This window comes from Setaria viridis, chromosome 2 (genome assembly GCF_005286985.2).
Source record: "Setaria viridis chromosome 2, Setaria_viridis_v4.0, whole genome shotgun sequence".
Taxonomy (NCBI): domain Eukaryota; kingdom Viridiplantae; phylum Streptophyta; class Magnoliopsida; order Poales; family Poaceae; genus Setaria; species Setaria viridis.
Window position 1 is genome coordinate 9,024,551 of NC_048264.2, and position 22,056 is coordinate 9,046,606.

Genomic DNA, 22,056 nt, shown 5'->3' on the forward strand with positions numbered 1-22,056 from the left:
TGGCAGCGTCTCTATGGCCGTCGAGCACTCCATGGGAGGGGTATCCGGAGCTCCCTCAAGTAGCAGGATCCGACGGCTCGATGAGACAGTGCCAATGGTGGTAGCATCCAAGGAATCCTTGCTTGCCGCAACCTCGGGCTGAGGAACCGATGGCACCACCACCTACACCGACTGAAGCATGACAGGCTCCCTATGCAAGATGGAGCCGCCAACTCTACCAGAAACTGCCGCACCTAAAGGCATGACGGACGCGGATGGAGCTTGCGAGGAGGCAAGAGGCGCAGTCGGGGCAGTGGTCACCCCCCTCTTGGATAGTGGCCGAGCGGGACCCCTATCATACAAGGAGCAGGGATCTGACATGACAGAACTCAACTTAATCCCCTAACTACAAATGGGAAAGAAGATCCAAAGACGAACTTGGGCGAGAATATGCGCAGGACTCCGAGAGCTCCAATCGGGGCAGAACCTTCTAGGGGAGCAGTGGCACTAGGGGCGGCACTCGCCAATGGATCCTCCACACGTGCACGCTTGGAGGTGTCATCGTCGATCATGATCCCCAGCCCAAGCTTCCGGGCGGAGACCCCGAGGGGAAAGTGGGTGCTGTCAGTCATGCCTCCCGGAAGCAATGACGACTCATCATCAGAGGAGAAGTCAGGTTCCTCCAGTTCTTCCTTGCCCACGGCATGACATCTCCAACGAAATGCCTCGAACTCACTCTTCTTCTTCTTAGCATCCTTCTTCCGCTTTACCTCCACAGCGGCCACGGTCTTCATGTCCCTACAGTAAGAAGAAGACAACATCAGTCGCCAAGGGATGACGGAGATGGAAGAAGTTGGGGAAAGGAAAAATCACGAAAAAGAAAGAACCTAGTCGAGTGACTAACCAGGTTGGGAGGGTTGCTCACGTGAAAGGCCACGGGGTGGTCACTAGGTACGGCGTCAGCACCACCCGCCAGGCAGAACCAGATGCGCGTGCGGACCTCTAACTCGAGAAGTTCTTCAGACCTCTCCCTAATCAAGTCATGATGGCTCGAGTACTGGAACATCGCATGGACCCACTGCTTCGAAGGTTGGATGTGCCGGTTGAAAAACTCTTGCAGCAATCCGGCCCCGGTGATCCCCTGTGAGATGCATTCGTGGAAGACTGGGAGAATGCGGTACAAATTCTTCTTGTCTGCCATTGGCATGCCCCAGGTCCATGTATCCTACACGACGGGAACGCTGCCGGTGAATGGAGGAAGACTTGGGGAAGAGTTGTTGACGTAGAACCACTTCCTGTGCCATCCCTTATTGGCGGTGATGGAGGGGAGGTCAAAGTAGTCCTTCTCCTTCCCAGTTCGCAGCTTGATCCCTGCTCCGCCAATGGGGGCACCACCCTCACCGCGCAGCTCAAAGCAGGACTCGATATGCACGGTGAAGAAGTACACCCACAGTAGGAAGTTCGCCTACATGCTAAGGAAGCACTCGCAGAAGGTGATGAAGGCCACGATGTGGAGGAGCTCATTGGGGTTGAGATGCTGCAGCTCTAGTAGGTAATGATGCAACTGTGCCCGTAAGAATAGATGCGCTGGCAGCCCGAAGCCCCGCTCGTAGAACGGAGCAAAGACCACGATCTCGCCTAGCTGAGGATCGAGGAAGGACTCCCCCTGCGGAAGGCGCCATCTGGATTCCTCCAACGGAGAGAGGAATCCTTTGTTTATGAGCCCACGAATTCGGGCACCAAAGATCTCCAAGCGATGTTAGGAACCCATGATGTGGGGGTGGCGAAGTTGATGAAGACAACAAAGCAGCGGACCTAATGTGAGCGCGGCAGCATGAGAAGGTGAGCAGATAGATGCGAAGCAAGGAAGAAGAAAGAGTGAGCCTTATCCCCTCCTGGACGGTTTATAAAGGAAGGGAGAGGAATCGATGAGACACACGCGGGTGCAGTAGGGCCTACCACTACCCACGCCAGGTCATGGGAAATGGAACCGCCAGTGGCAAGGACGGGGCGAGCCCCAGCAGCATGAAGTCACGGGGTGACCCTCCAACTTTTGACGGAAGTTGATGTGGGCGGCGCCAGCGCATCGCATGGCAGGGTGCCACCCAGACGTTGGGTCTTTGGCCCATTGGGCCAAAGGAGGGAAAGGAATCACCAGTCCATGGAACAAGCGCACGGTTCGAGGGCTAGCCTCACAAGGGGCTCCAAGGCCGCCGCACACCAAGAGTGTGAGGGATGGTAAGGGATAGGCCCCAGAATGGCCCAAATGAGTCAGGAACAGCCCCTAACTGAAGGAAATCCCTGACTGCTCGAAAGCCATAGTTATGACCCCACTCGTGGGCTAACCCCACGAGGGGAGGATAGCAAAGTCCCTTGAGTCAGTCGAACGACTCGGGAACCAAAACGGAAGAGGCACCAAGGTAGCGTGAGATGCTCCAAGATGAGCCAAGCTAGGGTTCCTACCGAGGGAAAACTGGATCTCGCACGGACAAACCTATTGAAGCTCAAAAACGAGCGTCGCATGCGACCATCGAGGAATTTGTCATTCAAGCTTGGAAAAACCTTCCCCTACCGAGGGAAGTGCGGGTCGATTAAAAACTGAACAAATGGTAAAACTCAAATCATCCACATGATGGAAAATAAAGATGCCTTAAAGATGTATTCATTCCGTCAAAGGCCGGAGCCGTTTAAATATACAAACTTGGCTATCGCCGCCCATTGGGCGGAATGAGGTAGCAAAGAGCCTCGCTAACCTTCTGCTAGCATCAACAACCTACGTACAGGCACCGGGAAGGCTTACTTCAAATATACTCAAAAGAAAGCATTTAACCCGGCCGTGATAGAGGAGGCGAAACAAGGCTGGAAGAAGATCTGGGATAAGGGCCCATTGCTCGACTGGGCCCCCGGTGGGAAGCGCTAGATAAAGATGGGGAGCCATCCACGATGGTACCCGGACGAACGCTGGCATCCACTAGGACAACGCCCACGGTCGACCAAACGACTGTGGAACAAGCACAGACGTCAACACAAATAGTTCCGACAAGATGGCTAGCAATATCAGGGGCAACTTGGAAGCTATCCTGACACCGGCCGCCCCGCCACCTCCACATGCCTTCATCACACCCCTCCGCTCTGACATTATGCTAGCACCTAGGAACGAGCTGCGCGCACAACGCGCGAATGGAGATTTCGTCAGGTGGCCTCCCACTGCAGGGAAGAGGGTGAGTTATGATTTTCTTTGGAACATTGAAGATGGACGAGGAAGAGGAGGCGCCGTTCCTCCCTATGTATAAGCCAGCCATAGCCGCACGTGGACCGGGGAAGGCATCCCTCATAAGCATGAACCACGAGGCACCTACGCAAAGGTAGTGGACCCTTTGCCTCCCCCCCCCCCCGCCCCGGATAGGAGGGGTGACTGGTTGAGATAAAAGCTGCCCACTACAACAAGACATGGGGTAGGAAATTGTCCTATCGCAGCCCAACGTCAGTAGAATAGTGATGCACACTGGTCCTGGGGCAACATGCAAAGCAGAAGAATGCCATCGGAATACAGGTCTTCCCCGACTTCCAGCCGAAGGATTCGGGGGCTACTGACGAATATCCAGATTAGGATATCCTAAGCAATCGGTAAGCCTAAAACAAAGAAGGGATTAGAAGGCGAAGCTAATTGGGCCGAGCGAGAGGCTGCCACCATCGCCGCCTGACTGACCAATGGAACCCAAGTCCAAGGCCCAGGAATCGAGGAAGTCATGCCATTAGACCGGCCCAAGGTGCCACACGAGGGTCTAGGCGTAATGATGGGTCATGCCTATCATATAGCTAGACCTGCTCGATGTGATAGCCATAGCCAAGCCCGCATGGGTTGAGGTGAGGAAAACGCGGGCCGATTAGTCGGGCGCACCGTCATCCGTGCCTCGGGGTAAGAAAACAACCCTAGGACAAAGGATCCCAGTCAGGAACGGCGTTGTGGCACTATTCCAGATCAAGCCTGGTTAGGGCACCCGATTAGCCATCATGACGGTATCAGGTGAAGTGACTGGGGTAGGAGCTTGGTTTGGCGACCGGAAGAGCGGGTCTTGGATGAAGATTTCGGCGGATATCAAGTGTAAAAGTAGCCCCGACTGAGGGATGGGCCCCATGGCTGCTGATCAAAGGAGAGCGTCTGACTAAATGAAATTCCCGCAATGACTCACTATGTAACCCTCCCCATGAGCCATGTATATAAGGGCATAGGGATGCTATGAGGCCTTTAGAAAGATTCCCTAGTGGGTAGTAGTGTGCTAAGGTTTCGATAGTTGCGTGTGCATAACCCTCCCCTAAGGTGAGTATCTACAAAGAGAATACCAATCAAAGGGGCCGAGCTATATCCCATCACAAGACCCCCTCCTGCCCTTTCGGTAAGACCACCACAAAGCAGAGTCTCTAATTAGTGAGCCAAGACCAGAGCCTATTGCTCTTATAGTTGTACTATTTTCTTGGGTGGTTGCTCCATGTTCCAATTAAGGCATGTGAGTGGTTGTAATTAATAAAGATACATAACAGAAATAAATCAGGTTCAATATTGTTCATTACTTCCAACCATAAACCAAGTATAGAACCTAGCGTAGCTACCCAACCATAAAGTAAAACCCAAGTTGACAAGGATGGAAACTAGGTAAATCCTTAATTAGGACCCATCAAATTAAGACTCAAGCGTGCATAGCATATGTTTCATATATAAATGTTGTATAGGTCAGAATGTGATCATGGACACAAATTGCCTTTATCCACAATACCGCTGCTACTCAGAATGTTTCCATCTCCTTACTATTGAATGTCCTTGAAGTGTGTTCGTTCTACTCATCACAATCATCCAAAGCAAATATCCAGAGCACGCACATACAAGCAAACAAATGAACTAAATTAAAAATAGTACACCAAACATCGCTAACAGTACTGAAAAGTGGAACAAAACTAATCTACACATTAAAAGAATCACTCAAAACGGAGCTAAATGTGAAAGATATGATCTAGATAAGGTGCAAGGACTTAACTATGAGAAAATTAAGCTTCTAGGGGCCTATCTGCGAAAACTGAGGGCTTGAACGCATTAAAAACTTAGAGATTGGACTAGATCAAGGGATTAGAACTTTCTTCAAGGGCCAAACTGCAAAACCAACTTATCTTCTTCCTCCAGCCGGTCCTATCCACTCGGCCGGCCAGGCTGGTCGGCAGGGGGGGGAGGGGTGCTTGGTGGCGGCGTGACGCAGGCGAGCGGTGGCAACGACGGGGCGCGGGAGGCAGGGACACGGTGCTGGCAGCGAGGGGCAGCAGCAAGCATCGTGCGGGGCGTGCTGCTCGGCTTGGCAGGCCGGCAGGGGTTGGGTGCAAGAAACAGAAAGAGAGAAAGGGGGATTGCCGGGAACAGCAACCGATCTCGCGCTTGGGCGGCAAGCAAGCGGCGACGACGGCGGGGCGCGGGAGGCGGGGGCGTGGCACTAGCAGCGAGGGGCAGCAGCAACCGCGATAGGGGGTGCGCTGCTTGGCTCGGCGAGTTGACAGGGGTTGGGCGCACAGGGCCGTCGGCCCAGGAGAGAGAGAGAGAAAGGGGGATTGCCAAGAACGGCAACCGATCTCTTGCTTGAGCGGCAAAACGGAAAGAGGATGACGAGACCAACGTGATGGTGCGCTCACCTTTGGTCGAGGACTGATGGTTTCGCCTGATTTGCTCACCGGAGTTCTTGCGGAAAGTTCACCGGAGTTTAACAGATCCGTATGTTCGACGTCGAACTGCGAGAGCTAGGGTTGTCGAAACAAGGTACGGTTTGCGACGTTGGAAAGAGGACGTCGAGGAGATAATCGGAAAGTATTTATTGGCCGAGTTGGAGTCCGGTTTTGTTTTCCTCCTTTTTTCTAATTTTGGGAATTAATTTCGGATTCAAAAACAATTCCAAAAAACCTGAAATCGTAATTAAATCATGAAAAATACTTCGAAAACTCCAAAAAATTCATTAAAATTCCTAGAATTTTTTTGGAAAATGGGGAGCCCAAATAAAATACTTGGAGCTCCTAGAAAGACTTGTAGAACCACCCAAAAATTGGATTAATCTCTAGGAAAATGAGATAAATTCCAGAAAAATTTGGAAAACTCCTGGAGGAACCTTATCATCATGTGAATGCATTTTTAAACTTTTTCACACTGAAGGAATAAGGAATGCAACCAGTATGAATGCAACACACTTAAACATATGGTTCATTAAGTTAATTTTAGAAAAAAGATTTTTATGTCTAATAAATTCACAAAGAAACCTCAGGGTCTTAAATGAACTCGAACAAAGTCTAGAGAAATTCTAATTAATTTTTATTAACTTGAAAATAATGAAAAATAGGGTGTTACAAACCTACCCCCTTAAAATGAATCTCATCCTCAAGAGTCGGATGGGCTGGCAAAGAGTTGAGGAAATTCTGCCTTCAGCTCATCTTTTCGTTCCCATGTAGCTTCATGTTTTGAATGATGACTCCATTGTACCTTGCACATCCTGATTACCTTGTTTCTTGTAATCCTTTGCAACATCTCCAATATTTTAACTGGATACTCAGTATAGATTGAGTCATCCAGCACATTTAGTTCTCCCATAGGCAATTGCTCCTCTAGTACTCTTAAGAACTTCTTCACCTGAGATATGTGAAAGACATTATAGACATCTGAAGTTGAGTTGGTAACTCTAACTGATATGTCACTTCTCCTCTTCTTTCCAATTCCTTGAATGGGCCAATGTAACTAGGTGCTAACTTGCCTTTGACCTTGAATCTCCATAATCCTCTTATAGGTGATACCTTCATTAAACATAATCACCTACTTCAAAGGTCAATTCCCTACGACGGGTATCAGCATAGCTCTTTTGCCTCGATTGTGCAGTTCAAAAATTCTCCCTAATGACCTGCACTTTCCTTTCTGCATCACATATGATCTCTGGCCCAAACAATTGTCTCTCTCCAGTTTTATTCCAGAATAATTGAGTTCTGCACCTCCTTCCATATAGAGCTTCAAACAGAGCCATCTTGAGATTGGCATGATAACTATTGTTATAAGAGAACTCTGCATAAGGTAAACTCTTATCCCAACTTTTACCATACTGGAGAGAATAGGCTTTCAACATATCTTCCTATATCTGATTGGTCCTCTCTGTCTGAGGATATAAAGTAGAACTAAAGTTCAACCTTGTGTCCATAGACTCATGTAATTGCTACCAAAATCTTGATGTGAACTGGGTACCTCTGTCTGACACAATCTTCTTAGGCACTCCATGTAGGCAGACAATTCTGGACATATACAACTCTACTAATCTAGCTCCTATATAAGTGGTCTTAATTGGTATAAAGTGAGAAACTTTGGTCAATCGATCCACTATAACCCATATAGAATCATATCCAGCTTGTGTGCGAGGCAATCCCACAATGAAATCCATAATAATCTCCTCCCACTTTCACTCTGGTATTTTCAATGGTTGAAGCAATCCTGTTGGCCTCTAGTGTTCAACTTTAGAGAGAATTCCCTATTTGACACTAGAAAAAGTACTCGTTCCTTTCTTAACCCTCAGAAAATTTTCGTTCCCTATTTGACACCAAGTTCAACTTTCAATCCTTACCTGACACTCTGTTGGATTTTCCATCCCTGAACTGTTAAATGCCCTATGAAAAGGTGATTTTACCCCTGTGAGCCCCACCACCTTCTCCCTCTTTTCCTCTCCTTCTCCCTCTGCTCCATACCGGCTTGCCGGCTGCCGTGCCCCTGTGGGAGTCCGAGCCCCGTCAGTCGTTGGGCCCCTTGGGAGGTCGCGCGCCACCGTGGGAGGCTGGGCATCGCTGGCCACCGTGCCCTCACGGGAGGCCGCGCGCCGCCGGCCGCCATGCCCTGGGAGCCGCCCGCCAAACCAGGGAATCCTATCGCTGGTCCCCGGCACCACGCTCCTGGAGGGGCGCACGTCTCGCCTCTACCACACCTTCTAGTTCGCCAACGCGCGGCCGGCGCCCTACCTCATCTATGCCATCAGCATCTCGAGGGGCGGGGCCCAGGTCTCCAATAGCTACCTCATGTGCGACTGTAGCTAAGACCCTGCCGCCATTGAGTACACCACCGATGTGGCATCCAACGCAGGTGTGAAGCATCCCCACATAAGTAGAGACTAAATGTGATACAAATATCAGTTCTAGTAAGCTGATAACACATTTATTCAACAGATGGTTTAAAAACCGTACAACTCCAGAAGGAGCGGGCGGGCAAGCCACACCCAAAGGAGAAACAAACCAACAACGATACAGATCCAAGTTGTAGTCCAGTTGGAACCCGGGCTGTAATCGGAACTAAGCGACAGTGGAAGCATTCTGCAAAGGCCAACACCACAGGCAGCGTTGGGTGCGGAAGCGACCTCCTACTTGAAATCCTCGGCAACAAAGTCTGGGTCTTCCTCTGAAGCAACAAAACAAGGGTGAGTACAAAAAGTACTCAACAATTCCAACCCCAACCACGGAGGGGGAAAACAAGCAAGAATATGCACAGGATATAACAAGAATAAGGCTAAGGTTTATTTGCAGTAAAGCTTGATTTTAACACATGCAAGGGTTCATTTTCAAAAGAGTTTTCACAAAGCGTTTCTTTTGGTAACCGAATCATTAAGTAGGGTTGATCCTACACAAAGGATCCAAGTTTTAATGCTACCGGACTCCCCGTCCGCAATAGCTCACGGCACAACTGCCAGACACTTACGAAATCCAACACATGCCATAAAAAAAATCATCCATCTCCAAGCACTAGTTACGTGACCAAGCCATAACTCATCCAATGGCGTGGACACGGCTACCCAGATAGGTTTTAACTCTGCAGAGGTTGTACACTTTTCCCAAGAGTAGGGTACCGCAGGACGATCACCTTAGTGTCCGTGCAGATCCTAACAAAGCCATTATCCACCTTAGCTAAGCCTGACTAGTCAACACGGAAGCAACCAAGGGGTTAATGACCCACCAACAAGGTCTTAACTAGGATCTAAGTTCACACAGTTTTTATTCCTTCTCCATGGTCTCCCATTGCTCACCAGCTCTCCTGATGACTAACAAACTAGCTAGTGGGATTTATGCTAAGCCGTTGCCGCATACAACAGTAGAGTGGTTGCACGATGGTTGGGTTAGGCAATATGACACATCAACTTGATCCTTAATTTGTGACAAGATGGATATCTCCCACCTTGCTCAACCACCAAGGTACGAGCCCAACTTATTGGCATTTCACACAAGAAACACCCATCCATCTAAGCATGTTTTTCCTTCATTTCTGGAAACCCATTTTCCCGTTTAAAAACACTCACACATTTATTCTTTGACGAAACACATTGTAGTCATGATTAAATTGAGTAACAAGGTCCTAAGCATTCTAGTAGTAATTATCATCCAAACAAAGCAAGTCATATTTAGATATAATTATAGGACAATCAAGGAATAATCATAACAATCAAGGGGTGGCTATCCAACCTTATTTTAGCAGTAAAACAATATGCAATTTATAAACTAGGCTAATAGGTTGTGTTTGAAAATTAGGATAAATATGCATCAAAGGGTGAGATTGGACTTGCCGTCCTCAAAGCCTTCCGGGAGTTCCTGCTCACGGTGCTGGTCTTTGGGCTCGGGCTCACGGTCAAACTCCTTGTTCTCCTCCTCGGGTACTCCACGATCTACGGCACACACAATCAGGCACACAATAAATAAAAGAAAATTAAAGCTTTACCCGTTGAGCTCGAATAGAGAACGCGAACGGAAAATAGAAGGAGTGAGTATTTTCATGAAATTTGGAGATGACCTGGCGGAAGTATATTGGAGGATGGCATGGTCGAATTTGGGATTAATTGGAGGAAGTTTGGTGCATGAAATGAGGAGTTAAGGGGTGTTAGTGGCTTAAAATAAGGTTTAGGACTAAACTGCGAGAACTAGGGACCTATTCGCAAATATTTCTGGAAGGTGGAAGGGCATATTCGCGAGAGAACTTTGAGAGAGGTGGGAGGGCTGGTTTGTGAATAGGGAAAAGTAGGGGGTTACATCGAAATTGGAGGGAATTTTGCTTTCTTCTTCCTTGGACCGTGACATGGAGATGGGGAGGAGGGGATACCGGTGCGAGTTAGCCAGCCTAGGCTCGCTGGCGGCGAGGAATGGCGGCAGGGGAAGGTAGAGGGGGTCATGGGGGACCCATTTTGGCCCTCACCTTGGGTGGGTAGCAACGGGAGAGGGAGCGGCGAGCGGCTCCGGCGGCAGCGTTCCTGGCGGCGGTGGCGGTGGCGACTGAGCGTCGGCTCTCCTTTTATAGGCCGCGGGAGGGGGCGGGGCAAGTGGTGCACAGGGGCGGTGGGGCTGGTGGCCGGCGAGCTTTTAATGGTGGCGGGGGTTCTCGGGCGGTGGCGTGCGGGAGGGGAGCTCCACGTGGATGGCGTGGCGGGGCCGGGCTCGGGCGGTGAGGAGCATAGGGGCGATGACCGGTGTGGGGAGGCGCGTCGAAGAAGGAATGGCGAGCGGCGGCCGGCGCGCGGTGCGCACGTGGTGAGGCATGCCAGGGAAGGGCGCGGGTGGGCTATGGGCCGAGCGCTGGCGCCAGGTGCCAGGAGCCGCGGGCGCGGGAGTGTGCTCTAGGAAGAAAAGAGAAGAAAGAAAGAAGAAGAAAGGAGGAAGAAGGAAGAAAGGAAGAAAGAGGAAGAAGAAAAAAAAGAAGGGGAAAAGGAGAAGGGGAAAAAGAAAAGGGGAAAGAGAGGGAGAGTCGGTGAAAAATGCGGAAAACGATCAGGCACGCCTGACGGATTTTGACGGGTACGCGGTGAAATTTGTGGAGGAAGAAAAGGTGGTTGCCAGCGTTGGGTGCCGGGACAGCGAAGTCGCCAGGAAGGAAAGGATTTTTGGGAGCTCAACGGTCAAAAGATTTTGAAGACGAATTTTTAGCGGATGATTTGAGTTAGTAAATTTTACGGATGTTACAGGGTGGGTCACCGTCGTTGGACGTGAGAAAGTGGCACGACGCGATGGTTGGGCTCAAGTGGGGCGCCACGCTAGCGTGGTACTTCAAGCGGCACAACCCGTTCTACGCGCACGTCTCCATGCAGGGGGTCAGGTTCATGCTCAGCACGGCCGGGGTCATTGCTGGGCTCAACCTGGACGGCGGCGACGGAGTCACCGGTGCCGACTGACACCAGCAGGCGCTCAACATCGCCATCATCGTCTTCAGTTGCCTCCAGGTGCTGGCATTCCTAGTGAGTCGGGCAGGTCAAAGGTGAGGTGGTAGTGTGGCGGATCCACTTCGGATTTGCTTGATTAAACATGATTTAGCCGCCTGATATGCGACACTCATGCCTTAACCAAGTAAACACGAAGTGCCGTCGGATTTCATCCGATTTAACCACTTTAACAGGACCGAATAGCAAACCCACACGAAGGTGAGCGGTTCCAGAGAATACAGCAAGTCCACTAAGTTAAGCAAATTAACCATCTAGTTTGATTATAAAACATCATCAGAGTTTACAAGGTTTGAAAGAAAACCACAGAAGATAAAACAACAAGCGGAAGCTATTTCGTCGGGGTCGGACATCCCTGGTGAGGCCAACCGGGACGTCAATGATCCCTCTCCTCGCCGTCCGAGGAGGGATCCCACTCGACCGTCCAACCCGGAGGGAGTTGGGGCGGCCAAGTGCCAGCAGAAGGGGGCTCAAAAGCAGCAACTTCACCTGAAAAAGAAGAGCCACAACAAGGCTGAGCTACTAAGCTCAACAAGACTTAACCGACAGGGAGCGCTCTAAACTACCTCTTCTAGACATGCAAGGCTTTTTGGCTGAGGGGTTTGTTTGCCAAAAGCGCTAGATGTATCCCTACTTTCAAGTTTTAGCTCCGGTTCTAAGTTCATTATCCGGTCTAAGTTTGCAACCTATTCTAAGCAATCATAGAACCAACCAAAAGGTATATACAACATCAGCAAAACCATGTCATCATCAGATTCCTTACTTACTCAGGGTGACATAGCGATCAAGCAGTCTCAAACTGTGAGAGGTAGACGAATCGATTCGAGTTTCTTAACCATGCATGGGGAACCTAATCTCACGACATCCGCGCACCACAAGGGCCGCTTCCTGTGTCGGCCGTCCCCATCAATTCCCAGGCGTGTGTCAGGTCCAAACTTCCCTTGGCATGCAATGCTCCACAGTCCCGGCCTCTGCCGTACTGTGACCGCACTTGCATCCACATGATGCACCATGGGAACCTCGCTCCAGGGACAGCAGGGGTATAAGCCACGCCCTAGTTCAATCAGGTACTAGGCTTCCCCATCCCATACTAGGTATGAGATTAGTACTTTCAAACACTTGATCATGAACACCACCACTGTCGGGCCTTAGCAAGTTTCATAGACAGACGGGGCGATCAACCGACCACCAAAGAGTTACCCAAAACCCTGCCCCGTCCATCGTCCTTATAGTTGTGACAGAAGGGTAAACATCCAACTCCTACAACTCGCGAGTGACAGGGAATCACTCGGCTTTTACCGTTTCCTATTTAAGCAAGCATCTACTCGGTCCAACAGCTAGTGTTCAGATCAGGGGAGCTAAGTTATGCATCTAGGGTTCCAAACAACTCCTATACGTAAATGCACAAGCATGTTAAAGAAGGCATGCGCAAGACTAGTAAAACATAGGGGGATTCATGCATCCGGGGCTTGCCTTCGAGCAAGGAGGAAGGGAACTGCTCGACTTTTGGGGCAGCTTCGGCTTCTGGGGGCAGGAGCTCAGCTACACCGTCGTCTTCTGGCGCCGGGTGCAGCTCGTAGTAGCCGTCGGCGAGACGCAGCTCTACACGAATGCAATGCATGGGTTAGCATAGACGGTTATTTCAACAGCAACACTTGCAAGTCTGAGCCCAGAAACTTGCGACAAGTTACAGGAGGGTGGGGAGGTTCAATGGAGTTGATGGAGGTCAAGAGGTAAGGGTCGGAGGGAAGGAACTTATGATCTGACCCTTAGTCTAGAGGGTTTGATGTACTAGGGGTCCTCAGACTCAACGCTGAAAGGTCCCTAAGTTTTTTTACACATACACCCTCGGTTCAAAGAAAAAGATACAGCCGAGCCCTCGGGCGAGGCGGAGAAGGGTCGGCGGAACAGACAGGGTCGGGCGAGACGGAACCGGGGTCGGGCGGATAAAAGGGGTCGGGCGAAGCGAACAAGGGTCGGCAGCCTACCTTCGTCTTACAGAGGAGGCTTGGGCGGAAGAACTAAGGGCTTGGGACAGCGGCGAGGATGTTCGGCGGCGGCGGTGCTTCTTGTGGATCACAAGCAAGCTCTTGGGCAGCACTGAAAGCAGTGGCTGGCGGATCGGGGAAAGCGGTGGTGCTTGAGCAGAGAGGAGAGTTCCTCAGACTTAGGTGGTGGCGCTGTGAGCTCGAACAGGGAGCAAGAGAGATGGCAGCAAGGGCAAGGGGAACTCCGGCGGGACTTCTGCATTCCCTTTTATAGCGGCGCGGGAGAGGGAAGGGGAGCGGCGCGAAGGCCGGGGAAGAAGCGATGGAGTGCTCTGCCCGGGCAGCGATTGAGCGACGAGGGTGGTGGAGCAGGACTTCGGGGATGACGCCGGCGGTCATTGGGCACTGACGTCAGGGCGGCGCAGGCGCGGGTTTGCCGGTGGTTGAGATTTGGCGGAGGCAGGCGTCGTCGTGCGGTGGATCTGATGGAAGTGACCGGGAAAACGGCGCTAGGATCGAGGGCGCACAGGTGAGAAGACAGGCGGCTGCGGGCGAGCGCGGAGCAACAGATTGTCGGGGCGGCTTCTGATCGGGCGGGAAAAGGAGCTGTCGCTGCCGCGGTCTGGGTTGGCGGAGGAGGAATCGTCGTGTAGCAAAGACCGGGGCGGCGCGACTGTGGCGAGGTGATGGAAAAGACGGGCGGCATCGGGCTCTGCGGCCGGGATCTAGAGATGTGATGATGGGCGTGGGCGGCGAGGTGCTGCAGAAAGGGTAGCAGGGGAGCTTCCGCCGCGATTGGGGAAGGGGGCGCGAGACTCTATCCGGTCGCGGGCCGAAGACGAGGCGGAGCGGCGGGCGTCAGAGGAGTTGAGCCACGCGGCGGGGGAAAACTGAAGCGGGCATGCAACTCGAGTGCGCCTGTCGCGGGAGATCTGGGGGAAAAGATCTCGTGGGCCCACCAGTCAGTCTCGGTGGTCCCCTGCTCGAATTGGAGGGCGATGCTGCGGGATGGCTTAGGAAGATCCGACGGTGGGTTGGGGGTCGGCGGGGTCGGAACTGGGAAGACCACGGCGAGGGGTCGGATCGCAGGGGTCGGAAGATCTGGAGGTTGAACACTTAGGCTTGGAAAAACTAAGACAGGTGATCAGGGGCTCGGATTAAGATTGACGCGAAGGATTTTTATCCAAGGCCGTTACAGGTAGAGGAACTAGTACTACCACTACATCAGCCGTGCTGCCATTACCAACACCTTCATCGCACTGTCGGTCATGCTCGCGCATGAGGCCACCGCGGACAATGCGTTCTACGATGTCTTCCTTGTGGAAAGGGTCTCGCTGCCTTACGCGGGGGCGCACGGCCTCCCAAGGGGCTCGGCGGCTGATGGGGCTTGGCCTCCCGCGGGGGCAACTGTAGTCGGTAGGCCGGTGTGGAGTAGAGGGAAAAGGAGAGGAGAGGAAAGGAGGGAGAAGGGTGGTGGGGGCCACGAGGGTAAAATCATCTTTTCATAGGGTATTTAATGGTTTACGGATTGAAAATCCAATAGAGTGTCATATAAGGAATGAAAGTTGAACTCGGTGTGAAATAGGGAACGAAAATTTTCTGAGGGCTAAGAAACGAACGAGTACTTTTTCTAGAGTCAAATAGGGAATTCTCTCTTAGCTTTAACTCTCTGACAGGTATCACACGGAGCAACATACTAAGCAACATCTCGCTTCATACCATACCACCAATATTGTTCCTTGAGATCTTAATACGTTTTAGTACTGCAGGGATGAATGGAGTAGGTGGAATCATGGGCTTCCCTCAATATCAGCACCTTGAGAGGTTCCAAATCCAGCACACAGATTCGATTTTCAAACCAAAGCATTCCTTCATCATCTATCCTGTAGTCAAGTGCTTTCCCTTCCTTCATTAGTTGTTTAATTTCTTTGATCTTGGCATCCTCAAGCTGGCCTTTCCATATCTCTTGTTCCAAGGTAGGTTCCACTTCCATAGTTACTCCTGTACAAGCAACTACTCCAAGGTTGAGTCTCCCAAACTCCTTAAACAACTCCACGGGTAACTGGTGTACTAGAGCCATGTTAACATGTCCCTTCCAACTCAAAGCATCTGCAACAACATTCGCTTTGCCAGGATGATATTGTATCTCCAGATCATAGTCCTTGATCAACTCCAACCAATGGTGCTATCTCAAATTGAGGTCCTTCTAAGTGAAGATATATTTCAAGTTCTTATGGTTAGTGTAGATTTGGCATCTGGTTCCAAGGATGTAGTGCCTCCAAATCTTTAAAACATGAACTGCTACTGCTAACTCCAAATCATGAGTAGGGAAATTCTACTCATGCTTCCTCAATTTCCAAGAGGCTTAGGCTATAACATGTCCTTCTTGCATAAGCACGCAACCTAGACCTTGTCGAGATGTATCACAATAAATATCAAAACTCTTGTGAATATCAGGCATCACTAGCACTAGGGTTGTAGTCAACCTCTTCTTCAACTCTTCAAAGCTAGCTTGGCAAGATTTGGTCCATTTAAACTCTTTCCCTTTCTCAAGTAGTAAGGTAAGTGGCTTTACTATCTTGGAGAATCCTTCTATGAATCTGCGGTAGTATCCAGCAAGTCCAAGGAAACTCCTAATCTCTGTCACTGTCTGAGGCGGTTCCCACTTTAACACATATCTGACTTTCCCTGGGTCAACTACAATAACTCCATTGGTGATGACATGTCCAATAAATGAGACTTCACTCAACCAAAACTCACACTTGCTGAATTTAGCATACAACTGATGTTCTCTAAGCTTCTGTAGCACAAGTCTCAGGTGTTCTTCATGCTCCTCTTAATTCTTGGAGTATATTAGAATACCATCAATAAAGACAACCACAAACTTATCCAAATACTCCATAAACACCTTATTCATGAGATACATGAAGTAAGTGGGGGCATTAGTCAAGCTAAAAGACATCATTGTATACTCATATAGTCCATATCTGGTAGTAAATGCGGTCTTGGAAATATCTGACGACCTGATCTTCATCGGATGGTAACCTGATCGCAAATCAATCTTGGAGAAAACTTTGGCTCCTCTCATTTGACCAAATAGATCTTCAATCCGAGGTAGTGGATACTTATTCTTAATGGTCACCTCATTAAGTGATCTGTAGTCCACACACATCCTTTGAGTACCATCTTCCTTCTCTACAAATATAACTGGTGCTCCCCAAGGTTATGAACTAGGACATATGAAGCTCTTATTTAATAGTTCCTTAAGTTGTTTCTTAAGCTCTTGTAACTCATCACTCGACATTCTATATAGTCTCTTGGAAATGGGTGCAGTACCAGGTATAAGATTAATAACAAACTCCACTACTCAATCTGGTGGCATGCCTGGCAAGTCATCTGGGAAGACATCTAGAAATTCACAAACCACTCTAATATCTTTCATGGGAATACCCTTCATCTAATTAACCACACAATATGTTGTTGATGTAGACACATACTCAATCCTTTCCCCTTGGGCTTGTAAGGAGTATTGATCTCTTGGCACTCTGACTTACTCCATCACATCCATCTAACCAGTCCATCCCAAGGATTACATTAGTCCCTCCAGATTCCAAGACGTACTCCACCACGTCCACCTAACTAGTCCATCCCAAGGATTACATTAGTCCCTCCAGATTCCAAGATGATGAGGTTCGCTGGAAATTCTCTATCCATTATTTTTATTTTCACTCGTGGGCAAATATATTGGGCCTTCATTTCTCCCCCCGGGAAACTGACTAACATAGGTCTCCAATATGCTTGGGTATGTTGTGGTTGGCCACATATTGAGTAGTGATAAAGGAATGTGATGCATCGGGGTTCGAGTTGACAAGGAATGTTCCGAGCACAACATTATGGGCTTCCTGAGCACTATCGGTAGTCACATGGTTTACCTTGCCAAGAGTGTACTTCTGCTTTCCCTTGTTCTTCTAGAGTTGAACAATCTTCTTAGGACAGTTACCGGTGAAGTGACCAATTTCTCCACAACTATAGCATTCATTCCCCTTTTTAGGAATATTTGTGGCATTAATCTTAACCGTGGTGTCAAGATGGGTGAATTGACATTTCTGTTGTGAATTGGAGTGTTGAACCTCCTCATCAAGGTGTTGGAACAGATCCTACCCAAGGTTTCCATTCTACTCCCTAGAAGATAATAAGGGTCCTTGTGGTTCAGTGAAACGAGGATGAGTGTTACTGCAGAATTGTCCCTTGGAGTTGAACTTTTTCTCTTCTCCACCAACTCATGGTGCTAGTCCTCCACTAGTATCGCCTTGTCCACAAGTTGCTGAAAATTAGGGAAAGTGTGGGCTAGTAATTGATACTGAATAGGTTCATTCAAACCTTCTAGAAAGTGGTTTTGCTTCTTCTCATCATTATCCACCTTTTCTGGTGCATAGCAAGAGAGCTAGATGAACTTATCTTGGTACTTACACACAGACATCCCTTCCTACTTAAAATTGAGAAACTCCTTCTTCTTAAGCTTAATCACACTAGCTGGAATGTGGTGTGCTCTGAAGTTATTCTTGAACTCTGACTAGGTGATGGTAGATGTGTCTACATGGGCACCTATGTATGAATCCCACCAATCTGCAGTAGGTCCTTCTAATCTTCCTGAAGCATATAGGACCTTCTCCCTATCATTACACTGGGTGATCTCGAGCTTCTTCTCTACACTCCTAAGCCAATCATCAGTTTGTAGTGGATTCATTGAGTGAGAGTAGGTAGGAGGTTGATGGCTCATGAACTCCCTATGCTTGTCCCTAGGTTGCACATGTGGCACTGGTGGCGTCTGGTTCACTTGAGCTTGCAAACTAGCCACAGTGTTGGCCAGGTTCTGCAACAGCTGAGTCTGGGTGGCTAAAAACTGCTCCATCCCTTCTTGTGGCACCTGGTTGTGCTGAGGATCGAGGTTGGAGTTGCTACTCCTCTGACAGGGCTATGCAGGCTGATCAACTTAGGATCCAGACCATGTGTTCACCATCTGATCATTAAAAATATGAGACTCAGATAGTTGTAGATAGAGATAAATCTAGAAGATAGAGCGATATGAGATCCAGTTACAACAGATTTTGGTCATCCCACTCAATCAGGTGTAACTATCAGAGAGAAATGACAGATTCTGAATATTCCACTAACACGCAGGTTTCTCTCTCCAAGAAATTCCAAAAATCACAAAACTTTGATAAAAAATAACCCATTAAATTTTGGAACTAACCCAATTGGATTCATGTCAATCATAGTTCTATAGCTCCAAATATATTTCAAATAGCACAGCTATGTCGGACGGTGAGAAGAAGAGATTTTTGAGCAGATCAAGGCTTGTATGATAGATAGATGGATAGATAAATAAAAGATTGCGCAAAATTAAGGTTGATTGAGATAAGATAAAACCCAACTAAACAACTTTGATACTAAAACTGATGTCATTGTGGTCATCACTCCACAACACATCATAGTCATTACAAAGAACCAACTCAAGCAACTTAACACAATGATAAGCATATCAAGCACACTAAACAAGACTTCTCAAACGATTAGATTCTAATGTTTTACAACTAATAAAAAAACCTTCTAAGTTTACTTGAAGATCAAAGGGTACACTGGTCCTAGAGCTAGGAGAGCCATAGCGGGCAATCTTGCGAGGTAGAGAGTTGGCTAGACACTCTCTTCTTCATCCAAGTCTTCTCCCAACTCCTTTGATAGGTTCTTATCTCCTCTTAGCTTTGATTCTAGGATCTCATTCTTCCTCCTATTTTCTTCTAGCAACATGTTTGCGATGAAAAGCTCATACACGGCACCATCCAAAATAGTGTTGAGGGCAGCTGTCAAGGCCATCTGAGTGGTCAGTGAAGGCTTCAGGATATCTGCGGTGCTTTACTACTTCCACTAGCTCAGCAAGGAATATGGCAGTATGGGGTGGCTTGAAGCATCTGGTGGTTCCCCTAACTGCACATGCTAGGAAGGTTCAAAAGCACTCTTGCGAGCGGTCTTCCTTTCTCTAGTCATCTAAGGATAACATGAAGGTCTTTAGAATAAATCTTAAGAAAATAGAGCAAGGTAGGGTAGAATAAGCAAGGCTTTAAGCAGCAAGGGTGAGATGAATCATCAATGGGCGAGGAGTAGCAATAAGATAGCAGAATAACGAAAGAAAGGCTAGTAAAACATTATAATCCTTAAATTCAACCATTTTCTAACTAGGCTAACGTCCTATAGTCAACACAGCTTTGATACCACTTCTGTCATACCCGGTTTTAAAGGTAAAACCAGATAACTATTATATGTGTGCTAGGATCAAGTTTCACACATATGATGACTTCAGTAAATATCAATACTAGTGTTATAATGTAAAGAGAGATTTACACAAATTATATAACCAGAAATGAGATAAAAATCTCTAGTATAAGCAGCAGATCTCCAACAACTCCATAGGCAGTTGACTAGAGGAAACGTACGCCAAGCAAATCTTCAAAGTCTTCAACAGATTTATCTTTATACTGAACAACAGATATAGCAAGTGTAGGTACACTTATGGTTGGTACTCAGCAGGTGTAGGCAAATGTGTAGTGTAAGGCCCATCAAGGAATGACTGGTTTACTGCATTTAAGCACTTTTAAAGTTGGTCAAGTTTTCTTAGCATGTTATTTACTAGAATGTAAATTTATACCACCCAATTAAGCATAAGCGAAAGAATATATCACGAACATAAATAAAACACATGTCAATTATTCTTCAAGTTCAATTATCATGTGGGGGTCCAAGTTGCTCTTGACCGTGAGCACGGCTGATATACCAGTTTTACAATCTACAGAGGTTGTACACTTTCACCATAAGTCGCATAAAAGTTCCAGAGAACTTTAGACCTAACCATGCTATGCAAAAGTAGTCACTTATCACACTACCGACATGTGACTGCATAGGGACGCTACGAGACCTTTACAAAGATTCCCTAGTAGGTGTAGTCTGCTAAGGTTTCGACAGTTGCGTGTGCATAACCCTCCCCTAAGGTGAGTATCTACAAAGAGAATACCACTCAAAGGGGCCGAGCTATACCCCATCACAAGACCCCCTCTTTCCCTTTCAGTAAGACCACCACAAACTAGAGTCTCTAATTAGTAAGCCAAGATCAGATCATGTTAGTTTTATGGTTGTACTATTTTTCTGGGTGGTCCCTTCATGTTCCAATTAAGGTATGTGAGTGGTTGTAATTAACAAAGGTACATAACATAAATAAATCAGGTTCATTATTGTTTATTTACTTCTCACCATAAACCAGGTATAACAACTAGCTTAGCTACCCAACCATAAAGTAAAACCTAAGTTGACAAGGAATAATATGGAAACTAGGTAAATCCTTAATTAGGACCCATTAAATTAAGACTCAAGCGTGCATAGCATATGTTTCATATATAAATGTTGTATAGGATAGAATGTGATCAAGGACACAACTTGCCTTTATCCACAGTACTGCTGCTGCTCAGAATGTCTCCGTCTCCTTACTCTTGAATGTCCTCAAAGTGTGTTCGTTCTACTCGTGACAATCATCCAAAGCAAACATCCAGAGCACGCACACACAAGCAAACAAATGAATTAAATAAAAAACAATACACCAAACATCACTAATAGTACTAAAAAGCGGTACAAAACTAATCTACACACTAAGATGAACATGTGAGCAAAAGTAACACTCAAAACAGAGCTAAAATGTGAATGATACTATCTAAACAAGGTGTAAGGGCTTAACTGCAAGAAAACTAAGCTTCTAGGGGCCTATCTGAGAAAACTGAGGGCTTAAACGTGTTAAAAACTTAGAGATTTGACTAGATCAAGGGATTAGAACTTTCTTCAAGGTCCAAATTGCAAAACTGGCTTATCTTCTTCCTCCAGCCAGTCCTATCCACTCGGCCGGCCAGGCTTGGCAGTGGCGCCCGTGCCGATAGGGGGGTGCTTGTCGAGGATAGATCCCCAATACCCACAAGGAAGGAAGAGGACGGACTCCTACTAGGATTCCACCATAATCTTACTAGGACTCATACCATGTAGTCCTACTAGGACTCCTGCTTATAACCGATTAGTAATCCTGACCCTTGGAGTATATAAAGGAGGGCGGGGTACCTAGATCGGCAGCTCAGAACCCTCAGAACCACCATCAATAGCCAACAATCACGCTACGCAATACCCAAGCACAGGGCGCAAAATACAACTCCTCAAACAGGACGTAGGGTATTACGCTACTCTGGCGGTCCGAACATGTATAAATCCGTGTCTTGTGTCCTCACTTTTACCTTCGAGTTCCAGGTTCGGTAATTCCCCACCAACCAATTTACTACTCCAGGTACTCCCGTGGTAGGTTGCCGGGTATAAATACCGACAGTGCTCAGCGGTAGCCGTCAGCGCCGGCGCAGCGCAAGCAAGCGGTGGCAGCACGCAGGAGGCCTTGGGCACGTTGAGAGAGGCGCGAGCGACAATAGCAGCGGCGGCTGGCGGCGACGCGAAGCACAAGAGCGATAGGCGCGCAGGTGGGGGCTCGGCTCGTGGAGCGGCGTTGGCGGCGAGAGGCAGCAGCAAGCAATGTAGGGGCGCGCTGCTCGGCTCAGCAGGCCGGCAGGGGTTGGGCGCACAGGGCTGTCAGCCATGGCCGGCGGCCAGGAAATAGAGAGAGAGAAAGGAGGATTGCTAGGAATGGCAACCGATCTCACGCTTGAGCGACAAAATGGAATGAGGTCGACGAGACCAACGCGGTGGTGTGCTTACCTTTGGTCGAGGATTGACGGTTTTGCCTGGTTTGCTCGCCGGAGTTCTCACCGGGA